The sequence below is a fragment of the Marmota flaviventris genome, chromosome 5 (assembly GCF_047511675.1).
Source record: "Marmota flaviventris isolate mMarFla1 chromosome 5, mMarFla1.hap1, whole genome shotgun sequence".
NCBI lineage: Eukaryota > Metazoa > Chordata > Mammalia > Rodentia > Sciuridae > Marmota > Marmota flaviventris.
Genome location: NC_092502.1, coordinates 36,968,996 through 36,983,677, shown reverse-complemented (window position 1 = coordinate 36,983,677; position 14,682 = coordinate 36,968,996).

The window sequence follows — 14,682 nt, the reverse complement described above, 5'->3', positions numbered from 1 at the left end:
CAGCAAAAGATACAATAAGAGAGGTAAATAGAGAGCCTACATCCTGGGAACAAATCTTTACTCCTCACACTTCAGATAGAGCCCTAATATCCAGAGTATACAAAGAGCTCAAAAAATTAGACAATAAGAGAACAAACAACCCAATCAACAAATGGGCCAAGGACCTGAACAGACACTTCTCAGAGGAGGACATACAGTCAATCAACAAGTACATGAAAAAATGCTCACCATCTCTAGCAGTCAGAGAAATGCAAATCAAAACCACCCTAAGATACCATCTCACTCCAGTTAGATTGGCAGCCATTATGAAGTCAAACAACAACAAGTGCTGGCGAGGATGTGGGGAAAAGGGTACACTTGTACATTGCTGGTGGGACTGCAAATTGGTGCAGCCAATTTGGAAAGCAGTATGGAGATTTCTTGGAAAGCTGGGAATGGAGCCACCATTTGACCCAGCTATTCCCCTTCTCGGTCTATTCCCTAAAGACCTAAAAAGAGCATGCTACAGGGACACTGCTACATCGATGTTCATAGCAGCACAATTCACAATAGCTAGACTGTGGAACCAACCTAGATGCCCTTCAATGGATGAATGGATAAAAAAAATGTGGCATTTATACACAATGGAGTATTACTCTGCATTAAAAAATGACAAAATCATAGAATTTACAGGGAAATGGATGGCATTAGAGCAGATTATGCTAAGTGAAGCTGCCAATCCCTAAAAAACAAATGTCAAATGTCTTCTTTGATATAAGGAGAGTAGCTAAGAACAGAGTAGGGTCGAAGAGCATGAGAAGAAGATTAACATTAAACAGGGATGAGAGGTGGGAGGGAAAGGGAGAGAGAAGGGAAAATGCATGGAAATGGAAGGAGACCCTCAGAGGTATACAAAAGTACATACAAGAGGAAGTGAGGGGAAGGGGAAAAATAATACAAGGGGGACAAACGAATGTCAGTAAAGGGGGCAGAGAGAGAAGAGGGGAGGGGAGGGGAGGGGAGGGGAGGGGGGATAGTAGAGGATAGGAAAGACAGCAGAATACAACAGACACTAGTATGGCAATATGTAAATCAATGGATGTGTAACTGACGTGATTCTGCAATCTGTATATGGGGTAAAAATGGGAGCTCATAACCCACTTGAATCAAATTGTGAAATATGATATATCAAGAACTATGTAATGTTTTGAACAGCCAACAATAAAAAATTAAAAAAAAAAAAAGAAATAGTCCAGAGGCCCATTTTCAGAATACAGTATTTAGCCTTAAATGTAAAATTACTGGGGATATAAGACAAACAACCAGAGAGGAAACAGAGTGGAGTGGAAAATTACCAGTTAACTCACACAATAGCACCATAGCCTGTGGATGTGGTAGATTCAAAGTTCCTGCACCTAAACAGTCCCTTCACAACCAGGAGGTGGGGGAAGGGGTCAGTCTGACCAACAGAAATAGAAATATCTCTGTTAAGAAATCATAATTTTAAATGAAGAAGTGAGAACTGCATATACACTGTTAGGTAGTAACTTGCAATGAGCAGAGAAATACATGACAGGGTCACAAGTGTTCTTTAAATTACTTTAGGGCCTTCTTTAAACTACTTTCAAAGTAGATGAGAAAGCAAAGGGTGGTAGTTAATTTGTAGAAAATAAACAGAAGCAAAGGAGCTAATGGGAAAATACATGAAACGAAAAGGATTAATGGGACTAACTCTAGATAGAGTTCACTGAGGTTATGTGAAGTTAGGAATTGTAGCTGTAAGTGTCTCCATTTGTCTGGGAAGCAAGATTCCTTTAGATTCCTTAGTGCACAAAGGTAACTTCTGACCAGCTCTTGACTCCAGCACCCGCCCACATTAGCATAGGATTGACTTGTAGATATAGCCCCCCCCCAAACAGGATGGCCACCCTGACAGTTCTGGAGAGGACCAAGTAAGGTCAAAAACTGCACCACGGGAAGTGAAGGAGGAGTTGGACACCTGATTGGCACAGAGTTCAGAAGATGGTCCCCCAGATCTCCTGGTAAACATCAAACAGTAACAAACCTGTAGACAGCATTATCTCCTTTGTCCTTCTCGGCTTGGAGATGTCCCACTCTCTCTCTAAGAGTATTCTCTGCTTAAGCCTCTCTTTGCTTTTACTTTACTTTTACCTCACTTTCTCTTTACTTTCACTTATAATAAAGTTGTCTTGCATAGCTTTTGGTGTCTGACTTTAAATTTTCTTTGGAACAAAAGAACCAAGGTTTAGAACCAAGGTCTGGAGTTTCAGCACCCTGCTTTCCTGGAACAATGCCAAAATGCATTCACCCCAGGAAGGCTTTCCCACCACAAGAGCACAAAGGGAGTGGAGACAGATAAAGGTGCATTTCTTTAAATAACCCAGTAAAACCTAGGAGACCTTCAGGCAAGATTGTGCACCCCATAGTACTCAGCCAATGAGGAACCAGGGGAGGAACCTTGAACATTAGGAGACAAAATACAGATTGTAACTGCTCTGGTTGTGTCTGTTCACCAGATACCTGATCTTGCAAGACTGACATTAAAGTCTCACTCCCGATGTACCTGTGTCTCTGAGCCCATTCTCTGGGTTTGGGCAGGTGAGCGTGTTTTTCAGTTACAAGCCACATCAACCTGGGTCTCACTTCAACTCATGACTTTCAACAGCCTCTTCTTCCTGCCCTGGTCACACTGTGCTTCCCCAATATTTCTACATTCACCCCACCCCACCTCACCCCCCTCAACGGAAGGCAATTTCACACTTTCTCCCCTCTCCTCCCAGCCCCCAGGACTCTGCCTTCTCCAGCCCTCCTCCACTAGAATCTGCTTCACTGTCTCCACCTTCCACCTGCCACCCACAGCTGGGCATCCTGTCTACACCCAGCCCTCTGCAGGCCACCCCTCTTGCCTAATTCAAGGGCACTGCTCCACCCTCTCTCCAACATCATCAATTTTAACTCTACCACCTTCTTCAATAGCATAGAAAGGTGCTGTTACCTCTTCCAGCTGAAAAGAACAAACAAAAGCACCCTTGTCTTAAACCTACTTCCTCTGCCAGCTACTTGGCAATACTTGTCTCTAATTCCCTCTAATTCCTCTTCATCCTCCACCATCTCTCTTAAACCTACTCTACATAAGAATTTCATTTTATGTATGTGTGGCTTTGAGAAATTGTTCTTCTCAAGATCACAGGTCACTTCCTCCTAGCTAGATCCAATAGCCAGTCCTCAGTCATCACCTTGCTATCTCATTTTGATCACTCTCTCCTTGGATTCATTATACCATCTCCTGGCTCTCCTTCCCCACTCCCTCAACATTCCTTCTCTGTCTCCTTTACACGCTCCTTCTCTTCTCTATGACCTTCTTTGCTCCTGTCTACCCTCCCTTGTTTGGTCTCTTGATTCATCTTTCTCTCCTCCCATCTCTGTCCAGCAAGTGGACAACCATATGCTACTGATTCTAGACGGTGGTTTGCAAGCAGAAGAATCAGGTCACTTCCCAGCACAGCCTGGCACACCACTCTCCAGCTGTCTTTTCTCCTGCTGCAGCTATTTGGAAAGGTCCTCACATTGAGACGTGAGATCAAAAAACCAAAGCAGTTGGATCGCTGAGTCACTCCATGAAAGACAGATGTCCTGGAAAGGAGCCCAGACCTGTAACAGGCTTCATATGATCAAGAAACAAAATTTCTCCTGTATCTGGCCACTGGAAAATGGGAGCTGTTTGTTACCAAGGCCAAGGCCCGAGTCTATCATGACCAGTATAGTTATCTTGTCCAGGCTTGCAGTTTTAAATATTGTACACATGCCAATAATTTCCAAATTTATAGATTCTCCCAGTCTCTAGACTGAGCTATCCAGTTGTCTACTTGACACTCCACTTGGATGTCAGACATCTCAAAGTCAACATGTCCCAAACTGAATTTTTTATTTTACCTCCATCACACTTCCCATTTCAGCTGACAGCAACCCCAATTCCAAATGGTCAATTCCAGTTTTTCTGAATGCTCCCACCCTGCTTCAAATCATCATCAATTATTACCTGCATTGCCAGAATGCCTTCTGTCTGGTCTTCTGCTTCAATCTTTGCTCAAGTGCAGTCTAATCTCCATAGGTCAGCCAAAGAGATCCTTTCGTAATCTATGTCAGATGAAGTCATTCTTATGTCTCAAACCTTACAATGTCCAGGCGTGGTGGCATGTGCCTGTAATCCCATTGGCTTGGGAGGCTGAAGCAGGAGGATCGTGAGTTCAAAGCCAATCTCAGCAACTTAGCAAGGCACTAAGCAACTCAGTGAGATCCCATCTCTAAATAAAATACAAAATAGGGCTGGGGACATGGCTCAGTGATCAAGTGCCCCTGAGTTCTATCCCCAGTACCACCCACCCCCCCCCCCGCCGCCAAAAAAAAAAAAAAACAACTTTCAATGGCTTCTGTCTTAATCCACTTAATCTTCTCTAACAAAATGCCATCAACTCAGTAGCTTATAGATAACATATGTTTATTTCTCCCAGATCCAGTGCATGGTAAGTCCAAGATCAAGGTACCAGCAGATTCAGTGACTGGTGAGGTTCTACTTCTTGGTTCATACGTGGTACCTTGTAGCTGTGTCCTCACATAGTGGAAGTGGTAAGGTAGTTCCCTGGGATCTCTTTTAAAAGGGCACTAATCCTATTTATGAACGTTCTAACCTGATCACCTCCCAATGGTCTCACATCCCAACATCATCACTTTGGTGATTAGGTGTCAATGTACAAATTTCAGAAGGTAAGGACTCACACGTTCATAGTAGAATGAAACTAGTCTTTACTGTAGCCTGGGACCCAAAAAGTACCTGTGGCCTGATACCCATTCAAAGCCCCTTGTTTCAATCACATCAGCCTCCTTGTTTATCATCCAACACTCCAGGCACACTCCCATCTTGGCGTCTTTGCACTAACTGCTTTCTAGAATATCCAGCCCCACTTTCTGTATGGTTCACTCCCTACCTGTGTTTCTCTAATCTCATCTCAATGAGACTTGAACATACCATTTAAAATTTGTAAATTATCCCCTGCCTGACACTCCTGATCCTCTTACCCTGTTTTTACTTGCTACTTTTTTTTTCAGTAGTAGTTTTCACCTTCTAATATATTTATTATCTCTTTCCACTAACAAATAATTTCCATGAGGGCAATATTATTTGCACTTCTACTAATCTAACTTCAGTACCTAAATTTGAACATAAAGGGGTGCTGGATAATGTTTGTTGAAAAAATACATAAAGCAACTCCCCAAACACACATACACATAAAAGGATAATTCATTAAAAGAAAATGAATGAAATCATGATGAATAATAGGAACTCCAGAGTGATAGAAAGGAATAGGTAGGGGAAAGCAATAATACAAGATGCAATACAGGAAAACTTCCTTTAGCTGAAAAAAGACTTGTATTTTCTGACTGAAAATGCCAAACCAAGCACCAGGGAAAATTAGTTTTCAAAGTCATGAATGTTGACATATCTTACAAAATTAATTTTAACAATCATGATCAAAGGAAAAATCTTATGAGTTTCCAACACAAGAAAAGCAGATTTCCAACATATTTCTCAGGAAGTCCACCATAAGTATACTTTCTAAGGAAATTATCATAAAAAGTTAAATCAAAATAACCTCAAGATGAGAAAAGATAAAGCATACAAGAAATACTGGTGCCCAGTGCAGTGGTGCACACCTTTAATCCTAGTAGTTCCGGAGTCTGAAGCAGGAGGATCTCAAGTTCAAAGTCATCCTTAGCAACTTGGTGAGGCACCTAGCAACTCAGTGAAACCCTGTCTCTAAATAAAATACAAAATAGGGCTGAGTATATGACTGAGTGGTTGGGCGCCCCTGAGTTCAATCCCTGGTACTCTCCCAAAAAAAGAAAAAAAAAGAAATACTGGTGATGGTGGGCATGAAACTCCACAATGAAACTCCACATCATGCACAACCACAAGAACAGGATCCTAATTAGGATAAGTGATACTCCATATATGCATAATATGTCAAAACCTACTACTCATTAGTGGTAGAGCACGTGCCTAGCATGTGTAAGGAACTGGGTTTGATTCTTAGTACTGCATAAGAAAACAATAAAATAAAATAAAGTTATTATGTCCACCACAACTAAAAAAAAAAACACTTTACTATCATATATATCTAAAAAGAACAAATGAAATGAAAATAAATTTTAAAAAGAAAAGAAAGATGCCCTGTGATATAGATCTACAGTAGTTCATGGGCAGTGGTTTACCATTGGAACAGTTGGTCAAGAGTTTGGAAAGTAGCAGAATACTCATCAGATGGCCTCCATCTCTAGAGAGAAAATGCTCTCATCAACCAGGGTATCAAATGAACTATCCCATGTGGTGAGCCGCTTCTGCCGTTTCTGCAGACTATGGTCGCCATTACAAGATGACGCTGGCTCCGCTGTGGTCTGTGACAAACAACTCCTTATCTGGGAGAGTTGGCACATGATTTTTCACCACCCTGTGAGAAAGCTCCACGCGGCAGCTTTGCATTGGGGCTTGGGATGCTTTATTAAGGCTGGGAGGGGCATCCGAGAGTGAGAAGAAGAAATATCAAGGACCTGAATAAACTGCTGAAAGAAGATTCCTGAGTTGCGTCTTCCTTGCGGGCAAGGGGTCGCGACAAGTGGTGCCGAGACCCGGGAACCAGAACTTTCAGCAGTCAGGGGTGGTGCACCGGTTAGTCCCAGGTAAGTGGGATCCGCGACCAAAGTGGGGTTAGTCCCAGGTAAGTGGGATCCGCGACCAAAGCGGGGTTAGTCCCTAGTAAGTGGGATCCGCGACCAAAGCAGGGCAGCTCCTCTGTAAACACAGAGAGAGCCTTACATTTTATTGCAGCTGCACTGTGTACTTTTGCTTCTACTTTCGCTTTTGTTTTTTGTGCTTCTTTTGTTGTTGTGTCATGGGTGCCGCATCTTCAAGTCCGCTTCTCCCTAGATGGCCTGTTACGTTCCAAGGGCCTGGAAGTGAAACATAGTACTTTACAGAGATTTTTACAGAAGATAGATATCGCTGCACCGTGGTTTGCATTTTCGGGCAGCCTTACTGTACCTAGTTGGGATAAATTAGGCAAAGATCTTGACTTTGCATCTGAGCAGGGCATATTAGAGGGTGGGGTGATACCCCTTTGGAAAATGGTCCGTAGTTGCCTTACAGATGGTAAATGCCAAGAAGCTGTGAGTGAGGGTCAGGCCGTTCTTGAGCAACTACATGAGGAAAAATCTGAAGGGTCACATAGTGAAGTGGCAGAGAGTATCAAAAGTAACAGTAGTGAGAAGGCAAAAGAGCCTGAAGATAAAAATAGGAGAAGACTCTATCCAGACTTGACCGAATTAAAAACGCCTGAGAACACAAGCGACTCAGAGAGTTCTGAGGACCTTGATATATTGTTGCAACAACTACATAAGATAAAAATGAAAAGAAGAAAAAGGAGACACAAGGCGCGCATGCCTACTGTAAGAAGGGGGAGGGATCTAATATTGGTCAACAGAATTCTGAGGAGGAGGAGGTTGAAAATTTAGAAGAAGATATGATGCCTGTTGCCCCACCCCCGTATGTGGGGGGGAGCCAAGGTTCCGGGAGATCTTTTCATGCGCAAGTTTGGAGGACAGTTAATACCGATATGGGACTTGCCTACCCGGTGTTTCAGGACAATAATAGAGGAAGATATCATGAGCCTTTAGACTTTAAGATAGTTAAAACCTTGGCAGAATCCGTCCGCACTTATGGCATGGATGCCGCTTTCACTCTCACTCAGGTGGAGGGACTTACTAGATTTTGTATGACTCCCTCAGATTGGGCTAGTCTAGTCGGAGCTTGTGTTTCCCCAGGGAAATATTAGGAGTCCAAAGTTGGCTGTTTAATGTTTCTGGCATTACCCAAGACTCGGAGCGAGGTAGGAGGCTTAAAATTTTTGCAAATAATTCACAATTATCTAATGCTACATTACCCTCCGCAGCAGTCTGTCTCCAATCTCCGTTCCTGTTTCTTTTGGCTAATGTTACATTACAGGGGATGCTTAATTGTTCTAATGTTACTTGCTACTTGTCTGAGTGTTGGAATGGCTCCTGGACTATGGCAGTGATTATGAAAATTCCAACCTTTGTCCCGATCCCGGTTACTGCAGATCCAGAATCCTTTCCTATTGTTGAATTGATTAGAATCCGTAGAGATTTTGGAATTATGGCAGCTATAGTGACAGCTGTGGCGGTATCTGCTGCTGCAGCAGTTACAGCTGGAGTAGCCATGGCCAGTCAAGTACAAACTGCTGCCACCATTAATCAAGTTGTTCAACAAACTTCCACCATACTTGCATCCCAAAATACAATTAATCAACATATTTTGTCAGGGATTTTAGCTGCCAACCAAAGAATAGATTTACTCCAAGCTCAGGTAGAAGAATTGGCTGACTTGGTGCTTTTGGGTTGTGTTGACCAACGTGCACATTTATGCATAACCTCTGTCAGATTTAATGATTCCAGGAATGCGTCCCGCATCATTGGCAAATATTTGGCTGGAAATTGGTCCATGGCAGCGGAAGACATGATCCAGTCTCAACTAACCCAGATAGCTGTCTTGAACAGTACCCGTGTCGAACCAGTGACTTTGGGTCAATTCACCGATTGGATATCTTCTGCTTTTTCCTTCTTCAAAGAGTGGGTGGGGGTAGGCATTTTTGGTGCAATGTGTTGCTTCGGTATGTTCCTCTGTTTGTGGTTTCTCTGTCGCCTTAAGGCCCGCAGTGCTCACGATAAGGCTATGATCATACAAGCTCTTGCAGCTTTAGAAAATGGCAACTCACCTCAAGTCTGGCTTGCGCATCTTAAACAGTAAACCTTTGTCATGGTCGTTGCACCCCAAGTTATTATAACATTGCACTGGGATCGACATGACTTTCCTTGTTATTCTCTTAGTGTTGGAAAGCCCTTGCACTCTGCCGGTCTTACTGCCATTGCACGCAGATGGGTTTCCACACTAGTGCTTTTCTATCCTCTTGAAGTCCGTGCCTTTCTTTCAGGGTGCTGTCAACTTGTTTGTCATTATAAACAGCCACAGTTCAGCCTCAGCTATCCCCCTTCGTCCACCATCGCCACGATACAGGATGCGAGGCAAGGCACTGCACTTGAGTGATCCTTGACGTGGACCTCAAGGAGAGCATGTCCTATTGCATGCGGGTTAGACGCGTCCACGCCCCGCCCCACGAAAAAAGGCGTCGGCTGATATGGCCTCGGGTCTGGGGAAGGGCCCTCCTTAGGACTGAGTCATACTATGCAGCCACTTCTGCACAGTGGGATAGGACCTCTACTCTCGCCTGTATTGTTTTAAGAAAACAGAAAAGGGGGAACTGTGGTGAGCCGCTTCTGCCGTTTCTGCAGACTATGGTCGCCATTACAAGATGACGCTGGCTCCGCTGTGGTCTGTGACAAACAACTCCTTATCTGGGAGAGTTGGCACATGATTTTTCACCACCCTGTGAGAAAGTTCCACGCGGCAGCTTTGCATTGGGGCTTGGGATGCTTTATTAAGGCTGGGAGGGGCATCCAAGAGTGAGAAGAAGAAATATCAAGGACCTGAATAAACTGCTGAAAGAAGATTCCTGAGTTGCGTCTTCCTTGCGGGCAAGGGGTCGCGACAATCCCATTGTTGTTGTCCAAGCCTCTTCTCCAGCTGCTTAGGTCTAGGCTCAAAGTGGCCATGGAAGCAAGGATGGAGGCTCTTATACAGCCTTTCTCCATCAAACCTGCTCTGGCTACAGCCACTGTTGAGTGCCCAGTCTGCCAGACAGATGCAATGATGACAACATTTCCTGGAAAGACCACTCAGACTACTCAAGGTAGACTGATTACACTCAGTCAATTCTATCATGGAGAGGGCAGGAATTTATTCTTACAGTGATAGATGTATAGCTGGAATATGAATTTGTCTTCCCTTAGTATGATACTCTTGGAGGCTATCCTAATCCTGACATCAAACTAGACAAACAAGAACAAGTTTTTAAAAGGGAAAAATGAGCCAAGCATGGTGGCACATGCCTGTAATCCCAGCAACTCAGGAGGCTGAGTCAGGAGGATCACAAGTTCAAGGCCAACCTCAGCAACTTAGCAAGGCCCTGTCCCTAAATAAAAAAGAAAAATGGCTGGGGATGTAGCTCAGGGGTTAAGCACCCTTTAGTTCAATCCCCAGTGCCAAGAGAGAGAGAGAGAGAGAGAGAGAGAGAGAGAGAGAGAGAGAGGAGGATGGATGGATGAAGGAAAGAAGAAAGAAAGAAAGGGAGGTAGGGAGGGAGGAAGAAAGAACAAAGGAAAGGAAGGGGTAGGAAAAGAGGGATATAACAATGTGCTTACAAACACAAATGAAAAAAATCTAAATAAAATATTATTAAATAGAATCCAACATCCTATTAAAAAATAATAATCATAACCAAGTAAGTTTATTTCTAGAGTAAAAGGATGACTCAAGAGTAGAAAGTCTCTTTTTTATTTTTTATTTTTTTAGAAAGTCTCTTAATGGAATTCACTGCATTAACAAATCAGTGAGAAAATTTTTCTTAATACCTTGATAAATATTTTTAAGGCATTGTATAACATTTATTTTAAAGTTGAACAATAGAAGGAAGCTTGCTTAACTTGATAAAATTAAAAAGTATCTTCTTATAAACCTGTAGCAAGAAACAAGTACCACACAGGACCAGTGTAACTATTTTTGAAATTATAAAGGTAACATAGAAAAAGATATTTGATGGCTGTGCCTTAGAATTTACTCCTGTCCTCCAACTGACTTAAAATATTTAAAATTGCATATGATGTGAAACTCCAAATCATATACTAAAGAATGGGAAATTATACTTCACATATATATAATATGTCAAAATATATTCTATTGTCATATATAACTAAAAAGAACAAATAAATTTTTTTAAAAAAGAAAGAAGTGCCACAGTTGAAGTTTCTAAGCAGGAATAAGATGAGAAAAAGGCAAAGATATAAATGTTGGTAAAATAAGGAAAAAAACTGACAATATTTTGCAAAAGATGTGATTGTATATAAAATTCAAAAGAATCAATTGATAAATGAATAGAAACAACAGAACAATAAAGTAGACAGAAACAAAAATCAATCCTTCACATTTCAAGTCAGTGGAGAAAAGATGGACTATTGAATAAGTGGTATTTACATAAATGGCTAATATTTTGAGGAGAAATTCAGTTAAATTCTTGCGTCACATCATACTTAAAAATGTATTCCATTTTCTCTTCTCTGTTCCTCAGAACCCATTTATAGTGCTTGCCGGTTTGCCAACTGGGCAGGAAGCAGTGTCATTGTGGCCTCCAGATTTTGCATTATAACTTGAAAGACCTTCCTTGCACTTGATGATCACTTTCAATCTAGAACCTCATGATCCTAATTTTCTGGGATTGGTTTCAAAGTCTTTTCTTTTCTTTTCTTTCTTAATATTTTTAAAGTTACAGATGGACTCCAATACCTTTATTTGTTCATTTTTATGTGCTAAGGATGGAACCCAGTGTCTCACAGGTGAAGCAAGCACTCCACCACTGAGCCACAAATCCAGATCTCAAAGTAGTTCTTTGATAATCTGTCCTACCTCCATGTGCCACCAGTCTGCTTGATTTTCTTTCTGGAACTTATGTTGTTCTTTAATTTTATGACTTCTGCATTTTCATAAAATGTCCCCTCCTCCCCAGCCTGTGGAGCTATTAAGAGGTGGGGCCTATTGAAAAGAAGGTAGATCATTGGAGATGTGCTCTTGAAGGGGTATTTGTACCCTAGCCTTTTCCTATTTCTCCCTTTGCTTCCTGGCCACCATAAAGTGAGCCTCTTACTCCATCAAATGCTCCTGCCATGATGTGCTTATTTGCCACAAATCCAAAGGTGACAGAGGTAACCAATCATGGTCTGAAATCTTTGAAACAAAGAGCCAAAATAAACCTTTTTTCCTTTTAAGTTAATTCTCTCCAGAATTTGTCACAGTGGTGGAAAATTGGTGTTTATGTTTGGGAGGATGAAAAAGTTCTAGATAGTTGTGATGAGTACACATCATTATGAATGCATTTATTGCCACCAAATTCTACACTTACAAGTGGCTAAAATGATAAACATTATGCTATGAATATTTTATCACAAGATTAAAAGTACTTTAAGGAAAATAAGTTGATGAAGTGAGGTATCCAGCCACCAAAAGCCACAGAGCATCATTTGTCCACCGTCGCAACCTCTAATCCCCAAAGCTGGTGGATTACAACATCTACCTCCTCTTGGAGCTATCTTAAACATATAAACAGTTGGAAGCTTATTTTAAACTGACTTCTTTCTTCTTCTTCTCCCTCTCACCCTGAAACTGCAGGACAGCAGGCAGGGGTGAGGGAGGCAAAATTAACAGTCTTCCTATCCTAGATGGAGTTATCCGTCTTATCTGTCCTGTTTACTGCCCACCTAAATAAAGAAACTCCAAACCTTGAAATGGAAAAGCAGCTCTCTTAAGCATAAAGTTGAACACTTGGCATCTACTGATAATAACTGGAAAACAGCTCTTATAGTCCCTTTTTAAAGCCCTCCATTCCTTCTCCCAAGCCTCTGTGACATGAGTCCATTTCCTTTCTCCTTTGTTAACAAAGCAAAAAAAAACCTTCTTTATTTCTTTTTCTCAAAGCTTGTCCTCATTACTAGATGGGATTGAGGAAAAGGACCATCTATTGGTATCAGACATAGTGTTCCTCCCTCCTGAAGAATTCAGCAATAACACACCATCTTGGAAGCAGAGAACAACTGCATCAGACAATCCAATTTGCTGGCTCCTTGATTTTCAATTTCCCTAGTCTTCAGAACTGTGAGAAATAAATTTCTGTTCTTTATAAATTACCTAGTCTCATTTTTGATATAGCAAAACAAATAAAGTAAGTAAAGTAGCAACACAAATAAAGTAAAGAAGAATACACATTAAAACTACATTGACATATACTCTCTCAGTCATTATAGTAACAGAATTTCTCAAACTTCCCATACACCTTACTGGTAAGGTTATGGAGAAACCATCACTCTCATATATCTACCAGCAATGCAGTGAGATAAAACCTGTGAAGCAGAAAAGGGCAATATCTAGCAAAATTACAATTACATTTACCCCAATAGAAAAAACATATATATCCACATAGACATATATGCCCAAACAAAGAGTCTCAAGTTATGGAAAGTCACAGCGTAAAGAATTTCTTGGAGAAATAAGTCAATAATGTTGGTATGCCATCAACAGTTTTAACATACCTCTCTTAGAAACCAATAAACCAAGCAGACTAAAAAAAAAAAAAAAAAAGCAGAGATCTGAAGATTTTCATTATCAATAAAGAACTGTATGATTTTTAAGTACTCTGAACATACACAAGAATTAAACATATATGTTGCATCTTAATTTTTTTTTGGCAGGGGGGCAGGGCTACAGGAGCTTGAACCCAGGGGTGCTTAACCATTGAGCCACATCCTCGGCCATTTTTTTTTTTTTTAAGAGAGAGAGAGTTGAGAGAGAATTTTTTTTTAATATTTAGTTTTTAGTTTTCGGCGGACACAACATCTTTGTATGTGGTGCTGAGGATCGAACCCGGGCCACATGCATGCCAGGCGATTGCGCTACCGCTTGAGCCACATCCCCAGCCCTCCCCAGCCATTTTTTAATATTTTGTTTAGAGACGGGTCTCATTGAGTTGCTTAGTGCCTCACTAAGTTACTGAGGCTAGCTTTGAACCTGCCATCCTCCTGCTTCAGCCTCCAGAGCCGCTAGGATTACAGGCATGTGCCACCGTGCCTGGCATGTGTTGTATCTTAAAGGAAGTTTTAATAATTCCAAAAAGTCAATCTTGTACTATGTTATCCATCCATAGCAGGAAGGAAGGGGGAAAGGAAAGGAAGGGAGAAGAGCAGGAAAAGGAAGAAGAGAGAAAGGGAAGGGATAAAAACAAAAAGGAATTATTAGAAAGGAAATAATGCATTTATAAACAATTCATAGTAAAAAGCAAATTATGAAATATTTAAAACTGAACCATATCAATGTCAAAATTTGTGGGTCTCAACTAGCACAATACTTCAAGAAAAACATGACCTGGCTGCAGTGGCACACACCTGCAATCCCTGCAATTGGAAGGCTAAAACTGGAGGATCACAAGTTTGAGGCCAGCCTCAGCAACTTAGTGAAGCCTGAAGCAACTTAGTGATACCCTGTCTCAAAATAAAAAATAAAAATGACTGGGGAAGTAAGTCAGTGGTAAAGCATCCCTGGGTTCAATCCCCAGTACCCAAAAGGAAGTAAGGAAGGAAAACAGATTTATCAGAAAACAAAAAAAAATATTAAAGATAAATGAGCCAGGCATGGTGGTGCACACCTGTAAACCCAGAGGCTTGGGAGACTGAGGCAAGAGGATCACAAGTTCAAAATCAGCCTCAGTAACTTCGAGGCACTAAGCAACTCAATGAGACCCTCTAAACAAAATACAAAATAGAGCTGGGGATGTGGCTCAGTGTTCAAGTGCCCCTGAGTTCAATCCCCAATACCAAAATAAATAAATAAGATAAGCATTTAAAATAAACCTTTTCCCTTACTAAATTGATTATCTTAGGTATTTTTTCATAGTA